Here is a 9,460-nt window from a genome sequence, read left to right on the forward strand (position 1 = left end):
AATTTTCACTATTCGTCCAAGGCTTCGTACTGAGTCTTCATACCTGTGTCATTGAAAGGCTGAAAAAATTTGGAGTGAAAACAAACCACTCATTCTTAGTAGGAAATACAAATACCATAAAAGCAATGAATAAAATACAACTAATTAACGTTACTCAATAAACTACTTTTATCAAATCCTTAAAAATACTTTTAGTTTTACTTTAGATAATTAATTACTTTGTTTAAATTTCTAAACCAAAACTAGACCTCAATCACAAAATTTGTCATATTAACTATCTTTCAGCCACATAATTAATTCTCAATCAAAACATCAGTTCTTACTCACCTCAATTCCACACACAAATAAGTCACAATAAGACAAACAGCATAATCATAAAGAAATAAAATAAGAAAATACAACCAAATACAAATGCGCAAACAATATGATGCATGTTTGTCCTAAACAGGCCATGAGCTCATGTGTCGATTTACACCTTGCAGCCCGACATTACCTAAGAACCAGTCTTAGATATGGTTTTTCGTTGTGTCCTTCGTGCATACATGTAAGTGGTTAAGAATACCACTCCTTCATAACTACTGGCTGTCGGCACAGAGCTCGATGCCACAATATGCACAGAAGGAGAAATAACAATCCTCAACTCATGGGCATCCCCAAGATCAACATATAACAAAACAACGATCCTCAGTTTGTGAGCTATCCCCGAGATCAACAAACAATAAAACAACGATCCTCAGTTCGTGGGCTATCTTCGAGATCAATGATTGTCAATAGTTCGTGGTTTATTCCCGTGATTAATGATTATCAATTCATCGGTTTTTCCAGCATTTAAAACAATTAATTAAAACCAAATCCTCTTTTCATTCTTTAAACTTTCCTTTATCTTTCTTAAACATTCTTTTCTTTAAACCTTAACTATCAAACCATTTCACAATCTTTACTTTAGCAATCTTAACTCAAACCATTTTCAAACACTTTAAATCTACCCTTAATACTTTTAAAAGAATATTTACTTTTCAATTTTATAAACAATCGATAACCATCGTCAAATAAACTCTTAAATATTCATTTTCAGTTATCAAGTTTCAAATTCATCAATCAAACATCTAAGGCTCAGCTCACATAATTTATTTTAATTAAATTCTTATATTTTTAAAAAATTCAGACATAACCTACCCTAAAAATAGGACTTAACCATTCTTACGGGTTCCCTTAATCTCAACAACTCTTCAACCTCTTGTCAGCAATTATCAAACAGAAGATTTTCAATCAATCAGATTCACAAATATCAATAATTAACAATTCAATCATGATTCGCAATTCCGACATAATCAACCAATCCAATTTCAAAATTCATAATTAAATTCCACAAATCGTTGAATCCTTTTGAATTTAAACTCAATCAATTAGACTTACCCTAATTCATTCAGAATTTAACCACACGCAATTCCAGCCATTACATAATTATTTATATACTCTTAAAGTTACTATATTATTTCAGAAAATCAGGTTTTCAACCGATCCTTAACTTCCAATCCTTCAATAACCACCAAAACCAATTCCAACCAGTTGCAAGTCAATTCACAGCCGTTCCGATATATCAAATAACTAATTCAACATCAAACAATCCAAAATAATTCATTCAATATCGAAATCTTAGCCAATTCATCGCAAAAATCAATAATTCAAATATAATTCACAATCGCATCAAATTTCAATCATAATTTAGAGTAATCACAACAACTAACTATTCTCAAACACATTTCAAGCCATTCACATCAATTAATTTTTAATCATTATTAACTATTTACAATTATCCAATTAACTTGTAGGCATTCTAAAATTAAAATCGTTAAACTTTAAAATAAATCTCCTACCTCAATGTTGAAATCCATAGGAATTGGGAACGCAGCATTCATCTACAGCAGCTCTAGTAGCAGCCACATCAACTTAAGGTAGTAGCAGCAGCAGTTTAGCATCTCCGATCGACAGCAGCGACGCTCTGTCAAATTCTAACACCCATTCTGTCCCCTTGGCAGCAATCATGGTGGTTCTGAGCATCTCCAGTGATGGTAGGAGACCTTCAACAGCAGCCAAACAGCAGCAACAACGACAATAGCTCCAGTGGCAGAACCCTCATCACCCCCTTCTCTCTCTCTTGCAGCTTTCGTTTTTCTTCACGCAGTAGCTGCTCCCTTTGGTGGAGCTCAGACAACAGCGGCGATGTTGGTGTCTTCAACCACTGCGGCGGTGGCGATGGACTCCAGTGGAGGCAATGAGATCCCCTTCTAGTAGCGAACAGTGGCCACATTGAAGGCTTCCAGCGACGGGCCCAACAACGACGACGACGATGGAAAACTCGACGGCGCACGGTGACACAAGTTCAACGATGATGACAAGAGGAGAGGTTGACGGATCAGAGGCTAGAAATATGGCGCACAGTGAGAGGAAGCTCGACGGTTCGGCAGCGACGACAGCCCTCCTCGCCGGCGATGCCCTTCTCCCTCTCTTTCTCTTCTTCCTCGTAGTGCTCTCCCTTCACGTGGGTGTGTGTGTGCGTATGTATACGAAGAGGAGGGTGGTGGCTATTACACTCCGTTTGTTTCATGTGTGTGTCTTGCCAAGACATAGACACAGTGGAACGTGTCTATTGTTTGGACTGTGAGACACAAAAAAGAGAAGGACACGCTTACACACATACATACACAGAAAATATGTATTTCATGTCTCAGTAAAATGGTGAGACACGGATTTTGGGCGATGGACACAGATCTATATCAATTTTTTCAGACAATTTTATCCTCATTCATTTTCTGAAATTCCAAATGTCTCCCCTGTTTGATTGAAACCCTAACCAGTGATAATTCCTTCTGTATACTGAATTACTGACAGGGGCTCTTGAGAGCGAGAGAGGGAGGAACAACATAAGCTCCATTTTGTTCTCTTTGAAGTTCTGAATCTGTAAGTTGCTACTCTTCCAACTTCCCTTCTAACGGACCATTTTAGCTTCTTTGATTTACAAAGTTTGCTTGCATCTTTATAATTTTCTAGCTTCAACTGTTGTGTAGATTTTTTTATTTGTTCTTTTGGGTGGGGTAGAATCTGATTCTGACGTGTGGAATATAGGAATTTGAATTGATTAATTGGGTTAGAAGAGTGGGACTTGGTTAAGTTTTTAATTATTGTTTCTTAATTGGTAAAAGTTCAATTATTTCTCTTCTTCAGGTGGATAGTACTGTTTATCATGTTAATCCCTTTTTCTCACTTTGCATGTGGGCCAAATTCCATTCCTTCTTAGCTATTGAAGTATTGATTGGTAGGAAATTTTTAATTTTTTTGCGGGTGCATTGCTGTAAAATGCTTGAACCACAAACTCAAGATTAAATAATTTTTATGTGTAAATATTATAGTGTAAAATAAAAATTGGCGTTAACTCCATGAAATCCATTTTTTGTTCTGCATCATTTCATATGTATCACTGCTGCAAATCTTCTCTTTTTTGACATGTTAATTTACAAATCTGGATGTTATTTCATTGTGATAGTAGTTAGAGTTAATTTTTTCTTAGAAAGTTATCAATCACATGTCTCAAAGCATTATTTCCTTTATTTTAATTAATAAAAAATTATATATTAAAACTCTTAATTATTTTTTAGCTGACATTTTTATTGATATGTATAGATTTCAATCATATCTTTTCTATTTTGTTCATAGCATCTAAGCTAGTTGGTTGGTTACTTAAGTTTGAAATCTATTAGTATGCTTTGAACTTGATTATGTGAGCATATACTTATGTAATGGGTGTTTTTCCTATTTTTAGTTTAATTGAGTATTTCTCCTATTTGTACAAATTGTTAGAGTTCTTCATTTATGTATTTACTTGTTATTGTTTCTTAGGAAGTGATGATGGATCGTTCTGAACAAATTAAGCTATGTGTTAGATATTACTGGATTATGAGAATGCAATTTGACACGTTAATGCTACTTTTATTAGTCACTTTATATATGTATATTAGGAATAGAAGGCGTGGTCATTTTTCAATTGGTCGAAGAGTGAACACACTGCCATTAAGGCGATATGCATTAGATAATATCATTGGGGAGGGTGGAGATAGAAATTGCATATGGGAGTTAAGAATGAGTTTGAATGCATTTGCAAATTTATGTGAATTGCTACAAATTCAAGGTGGATTAGACGAAGATGGTCATCTTGGCATAGGTGAGCAAGTAGCTACTTTCTTAATCATATTAGCTCACCATACCAAAAATCACAGCGTACAAGTCAGGTTCTATAGGTCTGGTGAAACTATTAGTAGGTATTTTCACAAGGTATTGTGTTCGGTTTTACGTGTCCAAAGTATCTTATTTGCAAAGGCAGACCCTGTACCGGAAGATTGTGTAGATCCCAGATGGAAATGGTTCAAGGTAGGTCGTGTATGTATCTCCAATTTTTATTAGTCAAGTTTACTCTGCGTGTAATAACTATTTTTTTTACATTTGATAGGGTTGTCTAGGAGCATTAGATGGAACTTATATAGATGTCACAGTCCCGAAGAGTGATAAATCTAGATATCGGACGAGGAAATCTAGAATATCCACCAATGTTTTAGGAGTTTGTAATCGGAACATGAATTTCGTCTATGTCCTTAGTGGTTGGGAAGGATCGGCATCTGATTCAAGGGTACTTAGGGATGCTATTACTCGACGTAATGGCTTGGAAATACCTATTGGTATGTGATAAACCCCATTTTTAGGGTTTATCTTGTATTAATTTCGAGGGTTTTATCAATGATCCTATGCACTTATTCATATGAAAAAACATGATTTTGTGTTCCGTTCCCAATTTTGCCTCATGGATGAAAACATGCTTCTTTTGCACTAAATCAGATATATTCTTAATCCTCCTCTAGTACCATTCAATACCGTGACCCGTGTGTTAAATGGTTTTAGAGTTTATAGGGCACGGATGACTTGGAGGAGAGAATGGGAGCATGCATAAAGGAAAGGAGCATGGAAAATTGAGCTTTGGAAACTTCAACAGTGGCGCGCGTGTGCACATGGCGCGTCCGCACAGATTTTGCGCCACCAGAGCAAAAGCCAGGAGCCAAGCTATGAGCCAGCGCGTTTAGCAGCTAAGCCATAATCCTCATGGACGCGCCCGCGCACACTCTGCCTGCGCATGGATTGCAAATGCCCCAGGGACGGGTACGCGTGCTGTGCGCGTACGCGTCGACTGCCACACGTGATTTTTTAAGAGGCACGTGACCAGCGCGTGGAGGCAGTTAGAAACCCTATTTTGGGGAAGAGTTTTGGCGGGAAAAAGCTTAAGAAGGCCAAGGATAGAGGGTTTTAGGGGATTATTTTCCTAGAGTTGGTTACATTTTGGATAGAGAGAGAACCTCCAACCTCTCTCTAGGATTTCATTCTCCATTGCAATTCTCCTTTGATTCTCTTGGTGGGATCCATTGTAATACACTTTTATTTTGATGCAATTAGTAGATATACTCTTCTCCTATTCTCAATTTGTGTTCTTTGATCCTCTCACTTTGGATCTAGCTTTGACTTTGTTACTTGGATTTGGAACTAGTGACTTGAGGTACTTTCATATCCATTACTTGTAATTGTTCAATTGTTGATGATTGTGTGATTTAGATCTCTTAAATTCAATTCTTCATTTCAATTTCATAATGCCTCTTATGAATGCTCACCAAATGTTTGATAAAATGCCAACACTAGTTATGGAGTAAAAGTCTTTCACTTGGCCTAGGGTTTGAACCATTAGAAAAACTTGAATAGTGGATGTCAATTGTTGATTAAGAATTAAGAATTGCCAATTGGCTTGGAGTGTACTAAAGCTAGATTTTCTTAGGGTGAAGCTAGGACTTGTGACTCAAGCTAGTCACTTTCACTTGAATCTCCTCTATAATTAGAGGTCAACTAAGTGAAGCAAGACTTAATTGTTATCATCATTGAAGGAAACTATAGTGATAGAGCTTCCAATGTTAACCCTTGGCCAAGTCCTTTAATATTGATTGTTTGTTATCCACTTTTGCTAGCTTGAACTAGTACATCAATCTTCAAAAACCACAACAAAGCTTCCTAATCAATAACATGCGTTCTATAGTAATTCCAAGGGAGGACGACTCGGGAGATTAATACTCTCGATTGCAGATTGCAGAATTGTTTGATGCGAGATTTGAGTGTCGATTAGACTATACTCACGATTGTATTCACTATTAAATTCTATATCGACATACAAAATACTGTTTATCAAAATGGCGCCGTTGCCGGGGACTTGCTTATGTGTGCCATGTTATTGTTTAGTGTAACTATGTGTATATGTACATACTTGCATTTTTTTCTTGATTGCTTCTTTGTTTGATTGACATAGGATTAATCTTTGTCTAATTCCACTAGTTGCCATGAGCTTTACACTCCCTTCATTGCATGACGCGTTCACAACTGAATCTGAGCTTAGCCCCATTTGATCCGGAAATTGAACGAACTTTGCTCCACATTAGGCAAGCTCAGAGGCGGTTAACCTTTAGGGAAGGTGAAAAGGTTCTTACGAATTCACCAACCTTACCCAAAGTGAATTCCAAACCATCATTCGAAGAAGGCACTAGCTATCCCTCTGTTAATAGTACTAATAATTCTTCTTTTGATTTAGGTGCCGACACCATGGCCGCTCCGAGGAGAGTCACTCTCAAGGAAGCGGGTGCACCGGATTATGTTCTTCAACCCGTTCATGTGCTTTATCCAAACTTGAACGCGAATTTTGAACTCAAGACCGCTTTGATTCACCTCCTACCTAAGTTCTATGGACTTCCCACACAAGATCCTATTCGACACCTCAAGGATTTTCATAGTATATGCTCAACAACTAGACGGGAAGGATCCGATGAAGTTGCTATATGGTTGTTTGCTTTCCCATTCTCTCTTGAGGATAAAGCTAAAGAGTGGTTTTACACTTTACCTAGTGATGTTATTTCCGATTGGGACTTGCTTAGAAGAGGGTTCCTAGAAGAATTCTTGCCCCCTGAAAGGATGGACAAGCTAAGGAAGGAGATCTCATGCATTGTGCAAGGCGAAACGGAACCCCTATGCGAGTATTGGGAGCGGTTTCGCAAACTTCTTGACGCATGCCCCAACCACATGATTGACACTCAAGTGTTGCTCGGCTACATATGCCAAGGGATGCGAGAACAAGATATGACTCTTTTGGATTCCTCTAGCAATGGTTCTTTGTCTAAAAATAAGATGGCGGAGGAAGCATGGCAACTCATTGGCGACTTGGCCGAGTCCAACCAACATGTTAGAGGGAGAATCAACCACCCAAAGACCGTGAATGAAGTATCCTCTAGTAGCGAGGCCACCGCTCTTGCCAAATCCTTAGGCGAGATGACAAACATCCTAAAGCAACTCCAATTGGGTCAACAACAACCTCATCAACAATACCTTCCACCACCTCCTCTATAATATAGTCAATAATTGGTCCCCAAAAAAGTGTGTGGCATTTGTTCTTGCTATTCCCACTACATGGACGAGTGCCCAAGTCTTCAAGAAGACAACACCTTGGCGGCTACCCACAACTTTTATGACTGTCCGAATCAAGGATACTACCAACAAGGCGGCAATTTCAACCAAGGGTATCCTCAACAAGGAGGAAACTACAATCAAGGGGGTGGCAATTCTAATCAAAATTGGAGGGACAACTCCAACCAATGGAGGGACAATTACCAACAAGGAGGTAAGGACAACAACAACAATGGAGGCAATCAAAGATGGAACAACAACAACTCACAAAATCGACCATACTCCCAAAGCCAACCATACACCCAACAAAATCAAGGAAGAAACTACCAAACCTATCAACCACCACATCAACGACCACCACCTCAACCCAGCCAATCACAAGCCCCTCAAATCACATACCATTCCACCTCTCCCAATCAAGATGATACACTCTGGACCATTCTCCAAGTCCAAAAAGAGCTTTAAACCACACTTGCCTCCGGCCTCACCGGTCTTACATCTACTCTATAAGCTCTTCTTGCATGCATGGACCCACCCTCCAATTCCTCTCTTCAAGCCCCAAATTCTAGTGCCATTCCCTCTCAACCTCAACCCAATCCCAAAGGTGGCATTAACGCCATTACCTTGAGATCCAAGACTTAATTGAAAGAGAAGAAGGTAAAGGACCCAAGTCTAATCATAATCACTCAAGAGGAGGAGGGAATCGAGATAGAAGAAATAGAAGAGGAGGAGGAAGCACAAGTCATAGTTGAGGATGAAGAGACTCAACCAACAAGTGAGGCCCCCAAGAATAAGGGAGCCGTGGAAGAAGAAATTGCTCAACCAATCCCATTTCCTACACTTGCAAAGAAAGCTAGGAAGCGTATGGAACTTGACCCCAAAATGGTTGGGATGTTCAAGAAAGCGTATGGAACTTGACCCTAAATATGCAAAATTTCTTAAGGGTTTATGCATGAACAAGGATAGAATTCTTGAGTTGGAAACTATTCCATTGGGGAGTTCTATTTCCGCTTTAATGGGAGCATTACCCGAGAAGTGTGATGATTCGGGACCGTGCATGGTCACTTGCACCATAGATGGGGTTCAATTTCTAGATTGTATGTGTGATCTCGGTGCATGCGTTAGCATTATGCCTCTTTCCGTATACCGTATATTGAGGCTACCACCATTGAAGAAGTCGACGGCAAGATTTGTTTTAGTGGACAAGAGCATAATAACCGTGACGAGTGTTACGGAAGATGTATTGGTGAATATAAAAGGGTTGGTGTTTCCAATTGATTTTTACGTTCTTGAGATGCCATCAAGAAAGTCCGAGAGGGCAGCATCTATCCTACTTGGGAGACCATTTTTGAGGACCTCTAGGTTCAAGTTAGATGCATACTCGGGAACTGGTGGACGAAATTGTGATCAATACTTTTCACAACTCAAATAATCCTTGGTGATGAACCCAAAAACTTGGTGTTCAATACCATGGCATAAACACAACTTCGCACAACTAACCAGCAAGTGTACTGGGTCGTCCAAGTAATAAACCTTACGCGAGTAAGGGTCGATCCCACAGAGATTGTTGGTATGAAGCAAGCTATGGTCACCTTGTAAATCTTAGTCAGGCAAACTCAAATGGTTATGAATGATGAATAAAACATAAAGATAAAGATAGAGATACTTATGTAATTCATTGGTAGGAATTTCAGATAAGCGTATGATTGGAATAGAATCCAGCGATTCTTTTGCGTCTATCACTAACGCCCAGCCTTCAGGAGTTTGAAGCTCGTCACAGTCATTCAATTATTGAATCCTACTCAGAATACCACAGACAAGGTTTAGACCTTCCGGATTCTCATGAATGCCGCCATCAATTCTAGCTTATACCACGAAGATTCCGGTTAAAGAATCCAAGAGATATCCACCCAATCTAAGGTAG

General features: G+C 38.7%; 1 pseudogene; it reads left to right on the forward strand.

Annotated features, from left to right (window-relative positions):
- The first annotated feature begins 2,350 nt into the window (after positions 1–2,350).
- The window catches only part of LOC110275726 (uncharacterized), a 42,818-nt pseudogene continuing 35,708 nt past the window's right edge, over positions 2,351–9,460 (forward strand).

Source organism: Arachis duranensis, chromosome 1 (assembly GCF_000817695.3).
Source record: "Arachis duranensis cultivar V14167 chromosome 1, aradu.V14167.gnm2.J7QH, whole genome shotgun sequence".
Lineage (NCBI taxonomy): Eukaryota > Viridiplantae > Streptophyta > Magnoliopsida > Fabales > Fabaceae > Arachis > Arachis duranensis.